We start from the raw sequence: 16884 nt of genomic DNA on the forward strand, positions 1-16884 counted from the left end.
CATAGTTATAAACCATGCTGAAAAAGTTATAGGCAAGGCTAGGATGGTAATTGATTATAGGGAATTAAATAAGTCCACTAAGAACGATGGCTATAATCTCCTCAATCAAGAATCCCTGAGAAACAGGATTCAAAGAGAGCAACCAATGGTTTATTCTAAGTTCGATCTTGAGTCGGGATATTGGCAAATTAAGATAAAAGAAGAAGCTATTGGTCTCACTGCCTTCACAACCCCAGTAGGATTGTATGAATGGATACTTATGCCATTCGTATTAAAGAATGCTTCGGGGATTTTCCAAAGAAGAATGGACAAAGCATTTGAAGGAATGTCATAGTTCGTGGCAATTTATATTGATGATGTCCTTGTCTTCAGCAAAAACTTAGAAAAGCATTATAAGCATCTTAAGCAAGTGGCTGAGGTGTTCATAAAAGAAGGAATGGTTCTTTTAGAAAGAAAGACCATATTATCTAAGCCCTAGATAGAATTCCTTGGCTTAGGAATTCAAGGAAGTGAAGAGGAGCTCCAACCACACATAGCAGAGAAGCTATTGCAATTTCCAGATGAACTAAAAGATAGAAAACAGTGCCAGAGTTTTCTGGGAGTTCTAAATTATGCAAGAAGGTTCATCCAGAATCTTGTAGAAAAATATTTGTCCATACAAGAAAAGGTTTCTAGTAAGAAACTATGGAAATGGGAAAAAGAGGATACTGAAGCAGTCAAAATCCTCGAAAAAGAGATTCAGAATCTACCTAAGTTAGATTACCCAGATCGGTCTGAATCAGAAATTATTCTAGAAGCGGATGCGTTCAATATAGCATGGGGATGTGTTTTAAAAATTAGAAAGGTTGATAAAACAGAATATTTTAGTAGATATTGGATGGATGTTTTAGTAATGCAGAACTAAATTATCCAGTACATAAGAAAGAACTTCTCGCTGTAGTTAAAAGCATTCGTAGTAATGAACTTTTTCTAGGAAAGCACTTTATTGTCAAAACTGATAGTTCTTATGTTAAAAATTTCATGGGAATTAAACTTAGAAGATTTACGCAAGCTAGATTAGTTAGATGGAGAAATGAATTACAATATTACTTTTTTTTTTTTTTCTGTAGAATACATAAAGGGTAAATAAAATGTTATTGCAGGCTGTCTAACAAGATATCTAAATGCTTGCAGGACTAATGGCCAGTAGTAGCAGCTAGATCAAATGCCCTTTTTTTCAAGAAGGACACAAACCGACAGAATGCCCAATTGTGAAGTTCGTCAAAGAAAAGAGGTATTTATCTTCTAACTTCAGAAAAGGAGGAAGAGGGAGGGGACGAAGCAATATTTCTTAGAAGAGAGAAAGGCCAATCTCATTCCATCGAGTTGCAGAAAGCAATAAGATAGAAAAAGGGAATTTATTAAGAAAAGATAAAAAACCCAAAGAAAAAAGTAATATTTAGTGTTTTATTTGTAACCAGTACAGATATTACAACAATCAATGTGCCCAGAACCCTAAAACCAGGAAGTAAAAGCTAAAGGGGAAGAAGTATTGGCTTTAAAGGAAAAACAAGAATGTGACTTAACCATCGAAGAAGATAGCTACTCAGAATCTAGTAAGGAAAAGAGAGTAGATCTTATTCTTGAAGATTTTCTGGGAAGGACTCCAGAGAACTCGAAAGGAAAAAGAAATTTTCTAGAAGGATTACTAGTAAATCCAACAAGTCCAGCAAATGCACTTTTTTCTAATAGTATAAACAGGGTAAATGAAATAGTTGAAGAATTTGAGACTATTTCAGATAATTTCAAAGAAATTAACAGGGAAAATATGGCTACCCTCATTTACCAGCAGATTGTTCTAAAGGTTGAAATGAAAATCCAACTTAAAAAGAAAATATTCATAACCAAAGCAATGGGTAGAGTTGAGGAATACCTAGAACAAAAGCAATATTGGATGCGAAGTGGATTATGTATTCCAAAATTGCACATTCCTAGCAGTCTTAGCCCTGAAACTTTAATAGCAGTTCAGAGAGCCCCCAAAATGGGAGATGTCCAATTTTTTGGCTTTAGAAAAATATGACAAGTCTTTAATTTCTTACCATCATTGATAAAACATGTATTAAACTTCACCAATTCAGGAAAGTTATGGTGGATAGGATACAATGAACTAATTGACTTAAATACAAGTAAAGTTCTATTTTGAAACCTATTTCCAAAGGACTGGAAAAATGTACTGGTTTTAGGATTTTAACGAAGAAGCACCAGATTGGGATGATTTCCTAAAGTATAGAAAATTTTATGAATTAGTTCAAAATATATGGGGAATTTATCTTCTTGAAGCAAGATATGCTTTAAATTGTGTGCTATTCACAGATTATGAAACCTTAATTGAGGTTGAGGAAAAATATCTCCAACTTTCTGAAGAAGTAAGCTTATCAAATTATGCTATCTATTGTGTGAATAGGCTGATTGCTTATTCTAATTTTCAGATTTTAATCAATTATAAATGAACCACAATAAGAATCTGATTTTATCTAAGCATCAACCACAATCACACCTAAACTAAAACTTGTTTATTTCAACGTGTGCGTGTGTGCCAAGCCCGATCAAGAAAAAATATTTTATTCACCAACCAATATTCAACAAAGCCACAATAAATTCAGCAAAACATAAACATGCCAATAACAAACCATAAGAACACATTTACATGGTTCGACCCAAAAATTGGCCTACATCCACGGCAGGAACTCACCTTCGGAGACGCTATATTAAATCGGTGGAAATAAATAAAAGTACACAGATTTACCTCTCTTGGAATACCGATCTCCTCTGAAAATTAGTTCAAGAACAACCCAAGAAAGCCCCTCTTCGCACCTGTGAAGAACCCTAGGCTTCTTCCTATCTTCCTCCCTGATTTCCCTAAAAGAATCCTCCCAAGAAACCTAGATATGTGCTCCCTATTTTAGCTTACCCAGGGGCGAACCAGCGTTGGCCACAAGGAACTCCACCTGCTGAAGAAACCCTCTCTCTCGCGGCTGCTGAAGGCTCTTAGTTTTGCAGGAGCTATCTCGGCTTGAAAAGGAAGACGCCTCCTTCTGCGCTGCTATATTGTTCTGAAGCTGCAAATAGAAAATATAGAATCTCCCCGCCCCTCTGCTGTTTTTAATTTACTTATTTACAATTACAGGTAAATTACATTATTGCCCCTCCATAATAGAAAATGAAAAAAAATAGCAGCCATTGGATCTCTCTCAATACGGACGGTCTGGATCCTTTTTCCTTCAAGCTTGACACTCCAACAATTCTCCACCTTGGCAAGCTTGTGACCCTTGCACCTCCTTAGCATCTCCTATGGCGGTTCCTGTAAAACAAACACTAGCAACTTCCAAGGTTAACCAAGTTTGAACAATGTTCAAACTTGGATTTAGGTACTGCTTTAGTCATCATATTAGAAGGATTATCTTCTGTTGGAATTTTCCTTACTTCTATTTCACCACTAGAAATAATATCCCTCACAAAATGCAGCCTAACATCTATATGTTTGGACCTATCATGATAAACATGATTCCTAGCCAAATGAATAGTACTTTGATTGTCACAATAAATTATAACGCTTCCACTATACATTCCTAACTTTAGACACAGTCCTTTTATCCATATAGTCTCCTTGAAGGCTTCAGTCATGGCAATATAATAAGCCTCTGTGGTAGACAAGGCTACCACCGACTGCATGTGTGATTTTCAACTAATAGCACTACCTAAAAAAGAAAAGACCAGACCAGACAAAACCTTCCGAGTATCTAGATTTCCAGCATAGTCAGAATCTACATATCCTTTTAACCCTATTTCACAATGCATATCCCTTTTTCCAAATATTAATCCTTGCTGTTTTGTTCCATACAAGTATTGAAAAATTTGTTTCGAAGCATGCCAATGTGATTTTCCAGGTTTGCTCATAAATCTACTCACTTGACTTACAACATAAGATAGATTAGGTCTATAACATACCATAGCATACATTACACTACCAACATACTAGCATAAGGTATTCTATTCATAAATAGTGACTCACTTTCAATTTCAGGACACTGTTTTCTAGACAATTTAACATGCTGTGCAACAGGAATAGAAGTAGATTTAGCATGACTCATTCCAAATCTTTTTAACACCTTTGAAATATAAGACTTTTGAGACAAGTAGAGAAGCTTTTTATTTCTTTCTCTAGTTATTTCCATACCAAGTATTCTTTTAACAGGTCCTAAGTCTTTCATTTCAAATTCAGATTTAAGCATGCACTTAACTTGATTTAACATATCCAAGTCTCCACAAGCAACCAACATGTTATCAACCTATAATAACAAATATAGATGACATTTATCACATGATTTATAATAAACACAACCATCATAATTGCTTCTACAGAAATCATTTGGAATCATGTAAGAATCAAATCGTTTATACCATTGTCTAGGTGATTGTTTCAGCCCATATAAAGATTTCTTTAATAAACATACATGATTTTTATTCATTTCTGTATCAAAACCCTCAAGAGGTTGCATATAAACTATTTCTTCTAAAGTATCATGCAAGAAAGTAGTTTTAACATCAAGTTGTTCCAAATGCAAGTCATGTATAGCAACAAAAGATAATACAATTCTAATTGAACTATGCCTCACAACGGGGGAAAATATTTCATTATAATCTACTCCTTCCCTTCGTGTAAATCACTTAGCCACTAACCTAGCTTTATACCTAGGTGGTTCAACTTTAGGGATTCCCTCTTTCCTCTTAAAGATCCACTTGGATCCTATGAGTTTCTGTTTTTCCGGTCCAGGTACCATCACCCATGTCTTATTCTTGTTTAGAGATTCCATTTCTTCTTGCATTGCGAGAATCCATTTTTCAGCCTTTTTACTATCCATGGCCTCTTTAAAAGTCCTAGGCTCCACCTCAATTTCTGTTTCAGCAACAGAAAGAGTAAAAATTGTCATATCAGCTTCCCCATACCTTTGAGGAGGTCTTATGACCCTCTTCTCCCTATCCCGTGCTAGAAGGTAGGTTTTACTTAATTCAGGAGTTTCTGGTTCTGAGTTTTGCTCCTCAAAATCTGCAGCATCTATTTCTAAAAGGCTATGAGAAGTGGAGGGTTGCTTCACCTTAAGTTGCAGGTCACTAGTATTAGAGTGCCTAACACTTTTATCTGAATTTTATGGTTTTCTCCCCATTTTCGTTTCATTAAAAACTACATCCTTGCTAATAATACATTTTTGTTTTCCAGGTTCTACAACCCAGAGCTTATAGCCTTTAACCCCCTCTTGGTATCCCACAAAATGCATATAAACTATTTCTTCTAAAGTATCATGCAAGAAAGTAGTTTTAACATCAAGTTGTTCCAAATGCAAGTCATGTATAGCAACAAAAGATAATACAATTCTAATTGAACTATGCCTCATAACGGGGGAAAATATTTCATTATAATCTACTCCTTCCCTTTGTGTAAATCACTTAGCCACTAACCTAGCTTTATACCTAGGTGGTTCAACTTTAGGGATTCCCTCTTTCCTCTTAAAGATCCACTTGGATCCTATGAGTTTCTGTTTTTCCGGTCCAGGTACCATCACCCATGTCTTATTCTTGTTTAGAGATTCCATTTCTTCTTGCATTGCGAGAATCCATTTTTCAGCCTTTTTACTATCCATGGCCTCTTTAAAAGTCCTAGGCTCCACCTCAATTTCTGTTTCAGCAACAGAAAGAGTAAAAATTGTCATATCAGCTTCCCCATACCTTTGAGGAGGTCTTATGACCCTCTTCTCCCTATCCCGTGCTAGAAGGTAGGTTTTACTTAATTCAGGAGTTTCTGGTTCTGAGTTTTGCTCCTCAAAATCTGCAGCATCTATTTCTAAAAGGCTATGAGAAGTGGAGGGTTGCTCCACCTTAAGTTGCAGGTCACTAGTATTAGAGTGCCTAACACTTTTATCTGAATTTTATGGTTTTCTCCCCATTTTCGTTTCATTAAAAACTACATCCTTGCTAATAATACATTTTTGTTTTCCAGGTTCTACAACCCAGAGCTTATAGCCTTTAACCCCCTCTTGGTATCCCACAAAAATGCATTTAATAGCCCTAAGCTCTAATTTATCAGTTCTAATGTGGGCATAGGTTACGCACCCAAAAACTTTTAAACCCTGATAATTAGCAGGCTTACCCGACCAGATTTCTTGAGGGGTTTTAAACTTTATAGCTGAGGAAGGACACCTATTAATAAGGTATACAATAGTGGTCATTGCCTCTGCCCAAACAGTCTTGGGTAGACCTAAAGTGGCTAACATGCATTTTACCCTTTCTAGAATAGTCCTATTCATCCTTTTAGCTAGTCCATTCTATTTGAGAGTATTCCTAACAGTCCTATATCTAGCAATACCCTCTGCATTACAAAATTCAAAAAATTCATTTGACAAGTATTCCAATCCATTGTCTGTTCTCAGTGTTTTAACTTTTCTGCCAACTTGAGTTTCAACTAAGGTTTTCCATTCTTTAAACTTTTCAAAAGTATCACTTTTATGTTTTAGAATATAAATCCATACTTTCCTAGAAAAGTCATCTATAATTGACAAAAAATACCTAGAACCACCATGAGAACTAACTGTAGCAGACCCCCACAAGTCTGAATGTATGTAATCAAAAGTCTGTTTTGTGGTGTGAGTGGACTTCTTAAAACTAACCCTAGTAGACTTATTCAAGACACACTTTTCACAGAATGACAATTCCTCAAGTTTCCTATCCCCAAGCAGTCCTTGTTTCTCTAGCTCCTTTATGTCCTGTTGGCTAACATGTCCTAACCTCTTATGCCACAAGGAAATCTGATTTTCTACCCTATGATTAATAGGTGAAGCCTCACCAATCACTGTCTTTCCTACCAATGTGTACATCCCATTCTTTAGCACTCCTTTCATCACTACCAGTGAACCTCTACATACTCTTAGGCTACCTCCTTCAGACTTAAATGTGTACCCTGTCTTATTTAAGCTACCAAGAGAAATCAAGTTCCTCTTTTGCTCAGGTATGTACCTCACATCTCTTAGCACTCTTTCAATCCCATCATGCATTAGAAGCCTCACTGTCCCAATACCTTGTATTTTACATGACTTATTGTTTCCTTAGGACAACATGACCTCCTTCTAAGCATGTAAAGGACTCAAACCAGTTTTTCAATGAACACTTGTGGAAGGAACATCCAGAATCTAATATCCATTCTTTTCCCGAATATTTCTCAGAGACGTTCAACACTTCTTCACTATCATACCCATCTAAAACCACAGCTGCCTTACCCTTTGATTCAGAGGTGGTGGCATTGGCAACCTTTTTCCTTTCAGGGCAGTCCCTCTTAAAATGCCCTTCCTTGTGATAGGCAAAGCACTTTAGTGCTTTGATTTTAGAATTTGATCTAGAACTCTTGCCTTTTCTTTTCTTGTCCCTCTTTTCAGACCTACCTCTCACATTTAACCCTTCCCCTGACCTTGATTTAGACTCAAACTTAGTGTGCAATTCCTTAGAGTGCAAAACTGCATGCACATCTTCTAAGGTCAGCCTCTCTCTCCCATGCATCATAGTTTCTTTAAGATTTTCATATGGGGAATCAAGAGAACTTAATAAAAGAATTGTCTGGTCATCTTCATCTATACTAATATCAATATTAGTAAGATCCAAAATAATTTTATTAAATTCATCTAAATGTTCATCAATTGATGTTCCAGGGGTCATTCTAAAGGTGTAGAGTCTAGTCTTTTTATGGAGTTTATTTGTTAGAGATTTTTTCATGTACAAACTTTCTAGTTTTAACCAAACTCTAGCTACCGTATCCTCATTGGCAACTTCCCTAAGCACTTTGTCTCCTAGGGACAAGATAATGGCATTATGTGCCTTTTGGAGGATTTCGGGCTTCACTTTGTTGGTGGAGAGTAAACTTAGTTTCCCCTCTTGTGAAGTGGAAGCTCCCTTCTTTTCTCCAAGAAGAGCCTCCTCAAGCCCCTATTGTACCAAGATGGCACGCATCTTAATCCTCTATAAACCAAAGTTATTTTTTCCGGTGAATTTTTCTATTTCAAACTTAGCGGTCCCCATCACATAGCCAGGCTCTGATACCACTTGTTGTGTGAATAAGCTGATTGCTTATTCTAATTTTCAGATTTTAATCAATTATAAATGAACCACAATAAGAATCTGATTTTATCTAAGCATCAACCATAATCACACCTAAACTAAAACCTGTTTATTTCAACGTGTGCGTGTGTGCCAAGCCTGATCAAGAAAAATATTTTATTCACCAACCAATATTTAGCAAAGCCACAATAAATTCAACAAAACATAAACATGCCAATCAAAAATCACAAGAATACATTTACGTGGTTCGGCCCAAAAATTGGCCTACATTCATGGCAGGAACTCACCTTCGAAGACGCTATATTAAATCGGTGGAAATAAATACAAGTACACAGATTTACCTCTCTTGGCTTACAGATCTCCTTTGAAAATCAATTCAAGAACAATCCAAGAAAGCCCCTCTTCGCACTTGCGAAGAACCCTAGGCTTCTTCCTATCTTCCTTCCTGATTTCCCTAAAAGAAACCCTCCCAAGAAACCTAGATCTGTGCTCCCTATTTCAGCTTACCCAGGTCGAACCGGCGCTGGTTGCAAGGAACTCCACCTGCTGAAGAAACTCTCTCTCTCGCGGCTGCTGAAGGATCTCTCTTGCGGCTGCTGAAGGCTCTTGGTTCTACAGGGGCTCTCTTGGCTGGAAAAGGAAGACGCCTCCTTTTGTGCTGCTATATTGTTCTGAAGCTGCAAACAGAAAATATAGAATCCCCCCGCCCCTCTGCTGTTTTTAATTTACTTATTTACAATTACAGGCAAATTACATTATTGCCCCTCCCAATAACAAAAAATAGAAAAAAACAACTGCCTTTAGATCTCTCTCAAAATGGATAGCCTGGATCCTTTTTCCTTCAAGCTTGACACTCCAACACTATCGAAGCAAGAAAAGTGGCAAGTCAGATCAGAAATTGGGAATGTCACCTCCCATCAACTCAAGCAATGAAAATTGATCTCCAGCTGATTTTTCATAGAACTTGCTAAAAAGGATAATGATGAATGAGTCATCGAAGCACTTAAAGATCTCTAAAGAAGGAAGAGAGTTTTATCACATGATAGTCATCATATCCCATATAATCAGACTAATTATTGTGGTCATATCAATCGTTTTGTCTTATTAGTTATGAAGAATCTTACTTTAGTAAAAGTAAAGAGGTGAGTCAGCAAAGCATGTACTGTCCCCTTCTTTATTAAAGTAGCTTTATTAAAGTAGAAATCTTTACTTTTCTTTTTCTTTATGTCGACATCTGTCAGACATCTACTTTTGAGAAAACAGTATTTGCTTATCCTTTAGTGGTTTTCTTGTCTATATAAGGGAGTTCCGACCCTGTGTTTGGAGAGGAAAAATTAATACAAGTTTCTTTCAGTTCAAAGACTCTCTCTCTCTCTCTCTCTCTCTCTCTCTCTCTCTCTCTCTCTCTCTCTCTCTCTCTCTCTCTCTCTCTCTCAAATATCTCAGTTCTATGCAAACATTATTGTATGGGTTGAAGTTCTATCTTGCCTAAAGGACCTCGACGGAGGGATATAAAGGCATTACATAGGCACCAACAGAATAGTGGGAGCAACGAATTACCTTCTACAGCTACGTAAAGGTTTAGACAGGGCCGACTCTTCACAATATGAGGTCATAGGCGAATGATTTAATTATGGATCCTTAACATTTTGTTTTATTTTTATTTTTATTTAAAATTAATTTTTATAACTTTTTGAGATACAAAATCACAAATTAAAGTTTTATATTCAAGATTTTCAAGTACTATTGATAACATAGTCAATCCATTTAATCTTTCTAGTGACATAATTGATCGCAAATAATTTTTTATAAGTTTGAGTTTTGAAAAACTTTTTTTTGTAGAAGTTACTGTCACATGTATCATTAATAAAATTCTATAAGCAATAAATGTATTTGCAAAATAATCTATTTTTTTATAAATAGATTGAGACTTGAAAAAGAAAGAATTAAATTACATTTACTTTACATTTTAAAATACAATTTCATTTACTTGATAGTGGGAAAATCAATGTATGAGAAGATAGTATCATAAATAATGTTAACATTATTACATTAAAAAAAAAAAATTTGGGAGTCTCTAGGCAAACACTTCAATCGCCTTAAGGTTTGGCCGGCACTGGGTTTAAAGAAGATCTAAGATCAAGTATTGATATTTTATTAATTTAGTTGTTTTTTCCTCCCCTTTCATAAAAATCAAATAAAGTTTGGACAAAATTAAAACACGCGCATACAAATGACATGTAAAATAGTTTGGTCCAATAAATCTCCATAAATTATTTTGCATTTGTAAATAAAGTTTCAGCCTTATGAAAATTCAGCAACGTTGTTGAATGAATCAAGCAAATGCAAGTGTGAAGAACAAACTGAAAATTTAATGAGAGGTGGTCAAAGTATCAATTTTCAAATGGTTAACTATTTTTTAAGAATATAACTCAATAATAATTGAACAATCAAATTGAAAAGTATAAAATCATAGCCAATGAATATTTAGTTTTAAATTCTAAAAATCTAAAAATTCTTATGTTGTGTTTGGGAGTATGAATTTTACACCTTTAATTTGGATTTGAATTTGAGTGGACATGGACAAATTTAAATATCATTTTGTATTGTACATATAATTATGTACAAACACACTTATACATACAGTCTCAATCGTCTTTTCAAAAATACTCTTAATTTATAAATTAACTTATAATTGCAATGTTTTACAAATTATTGACATAGGTAATTTAATATATATTTTTAAATTTTAAAACAAACAAAAAAAAAAACATCTTTTTAACTTCCAGTTCATACTATCTTTTTTAACTTCTCACTGTACCCTAAAAATAGAAAATTTGAAAAACAACACACACATTTAAATTTTAAATATTTTTAACTGTGGATTTTCCTAATGCTCCTTAAAGATGATAATTTTTTTTGAAAAAGTTAGGCACACACACGTAGTGTGCGCCCACCACTAATTATTAATTAAAGGAATCTTAAACTATTTAATTCCATCATTCTTCTTAAAATGTCCTTAATTTATAACTTATTTTTTAGGTTAAACATTTAGAAATCATTGGTGTATAAATAATTTAATAAATTAAAGCTATTCTAAAAATTTTAAAAAATATGTATAAGTTATCTTATCAACTTCCCAATATCATTAGATGGTTTTCTTTTTCAATTATCTTGTCATAAAACTTCTTTAATGCCTCTTAAAATTTTTACAATTTTTTTTTTTTCAAAAAGGATCAATACATATTGAATACTTTCAAAAGTTGAAACAATCCTCTTGCCTAATTTTTAAGAGAGTATAGTAGCACACAAGAGGATTTTTAAAATTTTATTCTCGTTTAAGGTTCAAAACTTATAATGATCTCAAATTTAATCATGAAGCAATCAAACTCTCCTTTTTTTTTTTTGGGTAAAATATAATAATCCGTTAGTGCGGATATTTTTCTCTTTTAGTATCTCCATTTAATATTTAAAATATCCCGATCTTCAATTTTATTTTTTCGCATTCTTTAAAGGAACAACCATCCCTTGGCCCTTATTGCTCCTTTTACTGTCACCACACTGCCTATTAACTTTGGTGCAATTCCAAGAGGGGGATGAATTGGAGATTTAAAAATTTATCCTAGGTAAACCAGTCTAATAATAGTATTACACAACCTAGGGTCTGTTTATGTAATCATAAATAAACATACACATGCGGTAATATAAAATGCGGAAGAATAAACAGCACACGTGATATGTTATCAAGGTTCGACCAAAGTGCCTAAGTCCTCACCTTGGCTCACCAGCACAAGGAGTCCACTATAAGCTCACTTCACGGGTGGAGTGGCACCGGTTACAACCAGGTCAATTAGCGGGGCTAACCTCAACCAACCCACACCTTACCAGGATGGTGCACCTAACTTTCCTAATCGGGTCTAAGCCAATCCGAGACTATTCCATAGGGCTAGTCTCCTTCTTCAGGGCCACGTCTGGAATACAATAAATGTATATAGATTTGCGTACATGGAAATATGCCTCTCAAACAAGCAGATATGTACCACATTATAGCTCAAATAATAACGCAAGCATAAATGATAGTAAATATGCTCAATGCTTAATGATGTGTACTAAACACTCAATCTAGTATAGAAAAGCAATCAAGATCTAGAGTGTATTTCTAAACCAACTTTGAACCACAGAATGAAATATCACAATATCAGTTTAGGGTTTCAAAAGATACTAGCAAGATGATTCAAACAACCTCAACAATATGTTCTCAATATACTAAACACAAGAGATGTTTGAATGCAGACTTGAAAAATATTTTTGTAAATAAAAATATGGGCTAAGGTATCTTGCAATATCAATGCAAGAATCACAAGCCTCTAAGTTTTCCCACACAAGATTTATTAGATAAAATCAATGGGAGAACTTAAGCTTTACTCTCAATATCAAAATCAATTAATAAGCCACACAAAAGAGAGTAGTAAGCAATATGGAATAAAGCACAAGCACTCTTAGCACACTCACAACACTTGGATAATCAAAGAAATTGAAGCTTTTGAGAGTGTGAGAGTAGTATAAGCAAAAATAGGATTTTAAAAATTTGAGAGAATTTGACCTTAATGATCTTGCTAATCCTTACCAATTTTTGCAAATGAACTTGTATATATAGGCAAAGACAATTTTATGACCGTTGGGGACTTAATGATGTTGACTTTGGTGCAATCCCAAGAGAGGGGGGGGGGGGATGAATTAGTATTTAAAAATTTTATCCCCTAGGTCAATCTATTAACAGTAGTATTACACAAGCCTAAGATCAATCTAGTGCATATAAAATTAATCAATATAAATATACAACAAAATTTAAACTGCAATATAAATTTAACCAAACATGTACAATAAATCGGTAAAGGAGACGACACCAAAAATGTTATCAAGGTTCGGCAAACTGCCTACGTCCCCGCCTTGGCACACTTGCACAAGAATTACACTATAAACTCACTTAACGGGTGGAGCGAAACCTTATACAATCAGGTCAATTAGCACAGGGCTGACCTCAACTTTTACATACAATCCTTACCGGACTGGATTATCGCCCCCTCAGGCCACACCTGGAATACAACAGATTTCACAATAAAATTTGCGTACAACCAATATGCTTCTCAACTAAGCAGATTATGTACTACTGTAATCAATACACTACCGAATGATATGATAAGATAAGTTCAATGTAGTCTTAGTGGCTACTCTTAAAGATTTATGCAAATATTGCAACAGTACGTGAGAGTGTAAGTGATAGGATCTTTGTGTCAAAATAATAGTTTCAATCACAATGCAGTAACAAAGATTACAAACACACTTCAAATATCTCAACAAATATTTTTCTCAAAATAAACTACAAGAGATATTCAAAACTGGTTTGTAAAAATTGTTTGATCTTTGTGTCAAGATGATAATATCAATCAAAAGATATAGCAACAAAGATCTTCAGCACGTAAGCAAATATCTCAAAATATTTTTCAAAGATAAGCATAAAAGATATTTGAAAATGATTTGTAAAATATTTTTCGCAACCAAAACACAATATGAGATCTTTGAGTATTGCAATGAATATGCAAAACTCACAAGCTTAATGAAGTTTTTCTATGGAGGACTTACTAACAAAGTCTCCTAAAGAAACTTGAAGCTTTGCTCTCTAATAAAATAATCTCAATTAATAAGAACAAAAGAGAGTTTAAGTCTAATGAGAAGAACACACAAGCACACTTACAAAATGCTTTTAGCAATAAGAGTGAGAAAGAATGAGTGTAGGAGGCTTGAAAATCAGAGTAGGAACTTTTGAATTTTAGAGAGAAAATTACTAATCGTTTTGCTAATCTTGCACTAATCTTTGCAAATGAGGAGGCATATATAAAATTCCCCAAAATTATAATCGTTCAGGACATATTGGTCATTTTAGAAAAAGTTTAAGTGAGATTAATAAAATTTAATAGTGTTTTAACCTCGGTAAAATTCGCCAACCCAAGAGGGTCGGTTGGCCGTAGTGCCAAGTTCGGTCGACCATAGAAAATTTGAACTGAGAAGATATGGTTAACCGTCTAAAGGGGATTTTCCAAACCTCTTCGGTTTGGTCGACTGAAGTGAGTTTAGTTGACCGAACTTGGGTGTTCATTCGACCAAGAAAAAATTGAACTGCGACTTCGGTCGATCGTACAGTTGGGAGAACCCCGCGTGTCAGTTCGATTGACCGTAGCATTGCTTTACATTTCTGGTTGGTCGATCGAAGGGTCAACTTGTTGACCCGGTGGGGGTTCGGTCGACCGAAGGTCTCATTGTAATTGAGTTCGGTCGACCGAACATGACATCCTTGGGCATTTCAATCTTTTTCCCTTTGTTAAATTGTCCCTATTTATATGATGTTTATTTTCAAGACTATGAGAGACATTTTTATGCAATATTTAGGGTCCTAAAGACAATCTATGGTCTTTGTGAGTTAACCCCAAAAATCTGGCGTCGGTCAACCGAAGGGGATCCCTAAGGTCATTCAATAATCCTTTGAGCTTATCTACCCTATCATGCATGTAATGCATTGATTATTACAGATCATTTCCTATTTACTATTATAGACCCGAATAAAGCTCAATTAAATTACAACAAATAAATGTTCTGGGTCTTCATCTTCTTTAAGCCTATGTGCATGCACCATATGATACTTCCATTTGATCCTACACACAAACTCATCAACCTAAATATCAAAGTATTTGTCATAATCAAAACAGGATATGACCTATAAGGTCAACAAATGGGCATTTTTAAAAAGATTTTAAACAGGTTTAATATTTTAACCTAGTTTAACCCCTTTTATCTCAATTAAAAATAAAACCAACCCAAGAGTTTCGAGTGCTCGAGCCTAAGTTCATTCGACCGAATAGACACAGCAATGAAAGACATTTTCATGGTTCGGGTGCCTAAAAAAATGTTCAGTTTGCTGAATGAGGTGATTCCTCAAAAAGACCGTGTTTCGAGTGCCTGGTCAGAAGTTTAGTATGCCAAACTCATAATTTTGGTCACCCGTAGGTAAAAGGAATGTGATGTTTGGGCGCCCGAGTTGGTGGGAAAGGTCCTGACACAGGTTCGGTTGCCCGTGTAAGATGCATTCATTTTGGTTTGGTTTGTCGAACTCAGGTCAACTTTTGACTCGTCCACGGTTCGGTCGACCGAGGTCATTTGAACTGCCAGGTTTGGTCACCTGACCGCTCACAAAATTTGGCCCTTTTAGTCCAATTATACTCCAATTAATTCCCCTAATAAGTTATGTGATATTGGGGACTTAGTGCACTATGTGTAGGAACCGAAAGTCCAACTAAGGTCATGTTTGAGCATATCTACCTATCATGCATGATGTAGATTATTACAAACCATATTGAGGTACAGTCCATAATTGAATTATAGCCCAAAATAAAGAATATAAAAATAATTACCAATACAACACAATTTTCTTCATTCTTCTGCATGATCATTATACGCCCTCATGATGTAGCTCTCTGTTCAAATACACGCGTAGGGTGATCCTGCATGCATGCCTCAGTACAAACATTAGTACTAAATGTATTTGTCATTATCAATTCTGAAAAAAGACCAACTAGGTCAACAATTTCCCCCTTTTTGATGATGACAAATACTTTATGCAAAAGTGGGTACAGTCAAGAAAGGCTCCCCCTAACTATATGCATAAAGAAAATTAAAGCACAATTTTAAATTGACTTTAAATTTATCAATGTACCCAATTTTGCCTCTTCTCCCTCTTTTGGCAATAGCAAAAAGGGTTAAGAAATATAACATGAAAGCAAAAATCATTTAGATACAAAAGATAAGTTGGGAAGATTTTAAAAAAATGTGGCAGCATACCATTTGAAAATAGAGCATTTCTCAAAATACATTTGTACCTAAGTGACCTGTTTTGAGTTCAACAGTAAATATATAGCCATTTCCATCCAACAACTCAAACAATTTAGTATTGATCATGTTAAAGAAATAAAATGAACATTTAGCACAAAATGATACCACTTGTTTGTTGTTACCACTTGTTAGAAAAATATGAATTCCTACAAGATATGAGGTAAAAAGAGATATAATATGAATTTAATGTTTTAGAGCCGTATATATCAAGGTGAAGTGGCTCTCCCTAAGATTATGCATTCTCTTTAAACTTATACCTTGAACGAGATACACAAGTACTTTAAAAGCTTTGAAATATATTGCATCACACAAGATTAACTTTTAGGATCAGTTCAACCCATGTGATTTTTAAAAAGAAATTTCCCCTTTAAAAAACTGATACCGATTATTGTTTTGGAAATATAGTTTGCCAAAAAAAACACATAGTGAATTTTAGTTCAGCAAATAGAGTGAAGTGAACTAGATCCAGATCATATTAAAATTGTTCATGATGCACAAAGATAATGTTCTAGAAGCACAATCTAAGTTTTAAAATATTCAGTATTTATAAAAGTATAGGATATGTGCAGTGATTTTAAAAAATTTTGGCAGCATTTTGTCTAAAAATGTGACTTATCCCATAAACACATGCCAATTTCAAAACCTTTAAATGTGTATGCACAAGTTTTAGATGATTCAAATTTAAATTTATCTAAGTGCCGACATTTTGAAATCTAAATCAGAATTTACATGCACATACATTATCATTTTACAAAACATTTGAATATTTCGGGAAAATGGCTACCGAAAATCCGGTAGCAT

Source organism: Malania oleifera, chromosome 9 (genome assembly GCF_029873635.1).
Source record: "Malania oleifera isolate guangnan ecotype guangnan chromosome 9, ASM2987363v1, whole genome shotgun sequence".
Taxonomy (NCBI): domain Eukaryota; kingdom Viridiplantae; phylum Streptophyta; class Magnoliopsida; order Santalales; family Ximeniaceae; genus Malania; species Malania oleifera.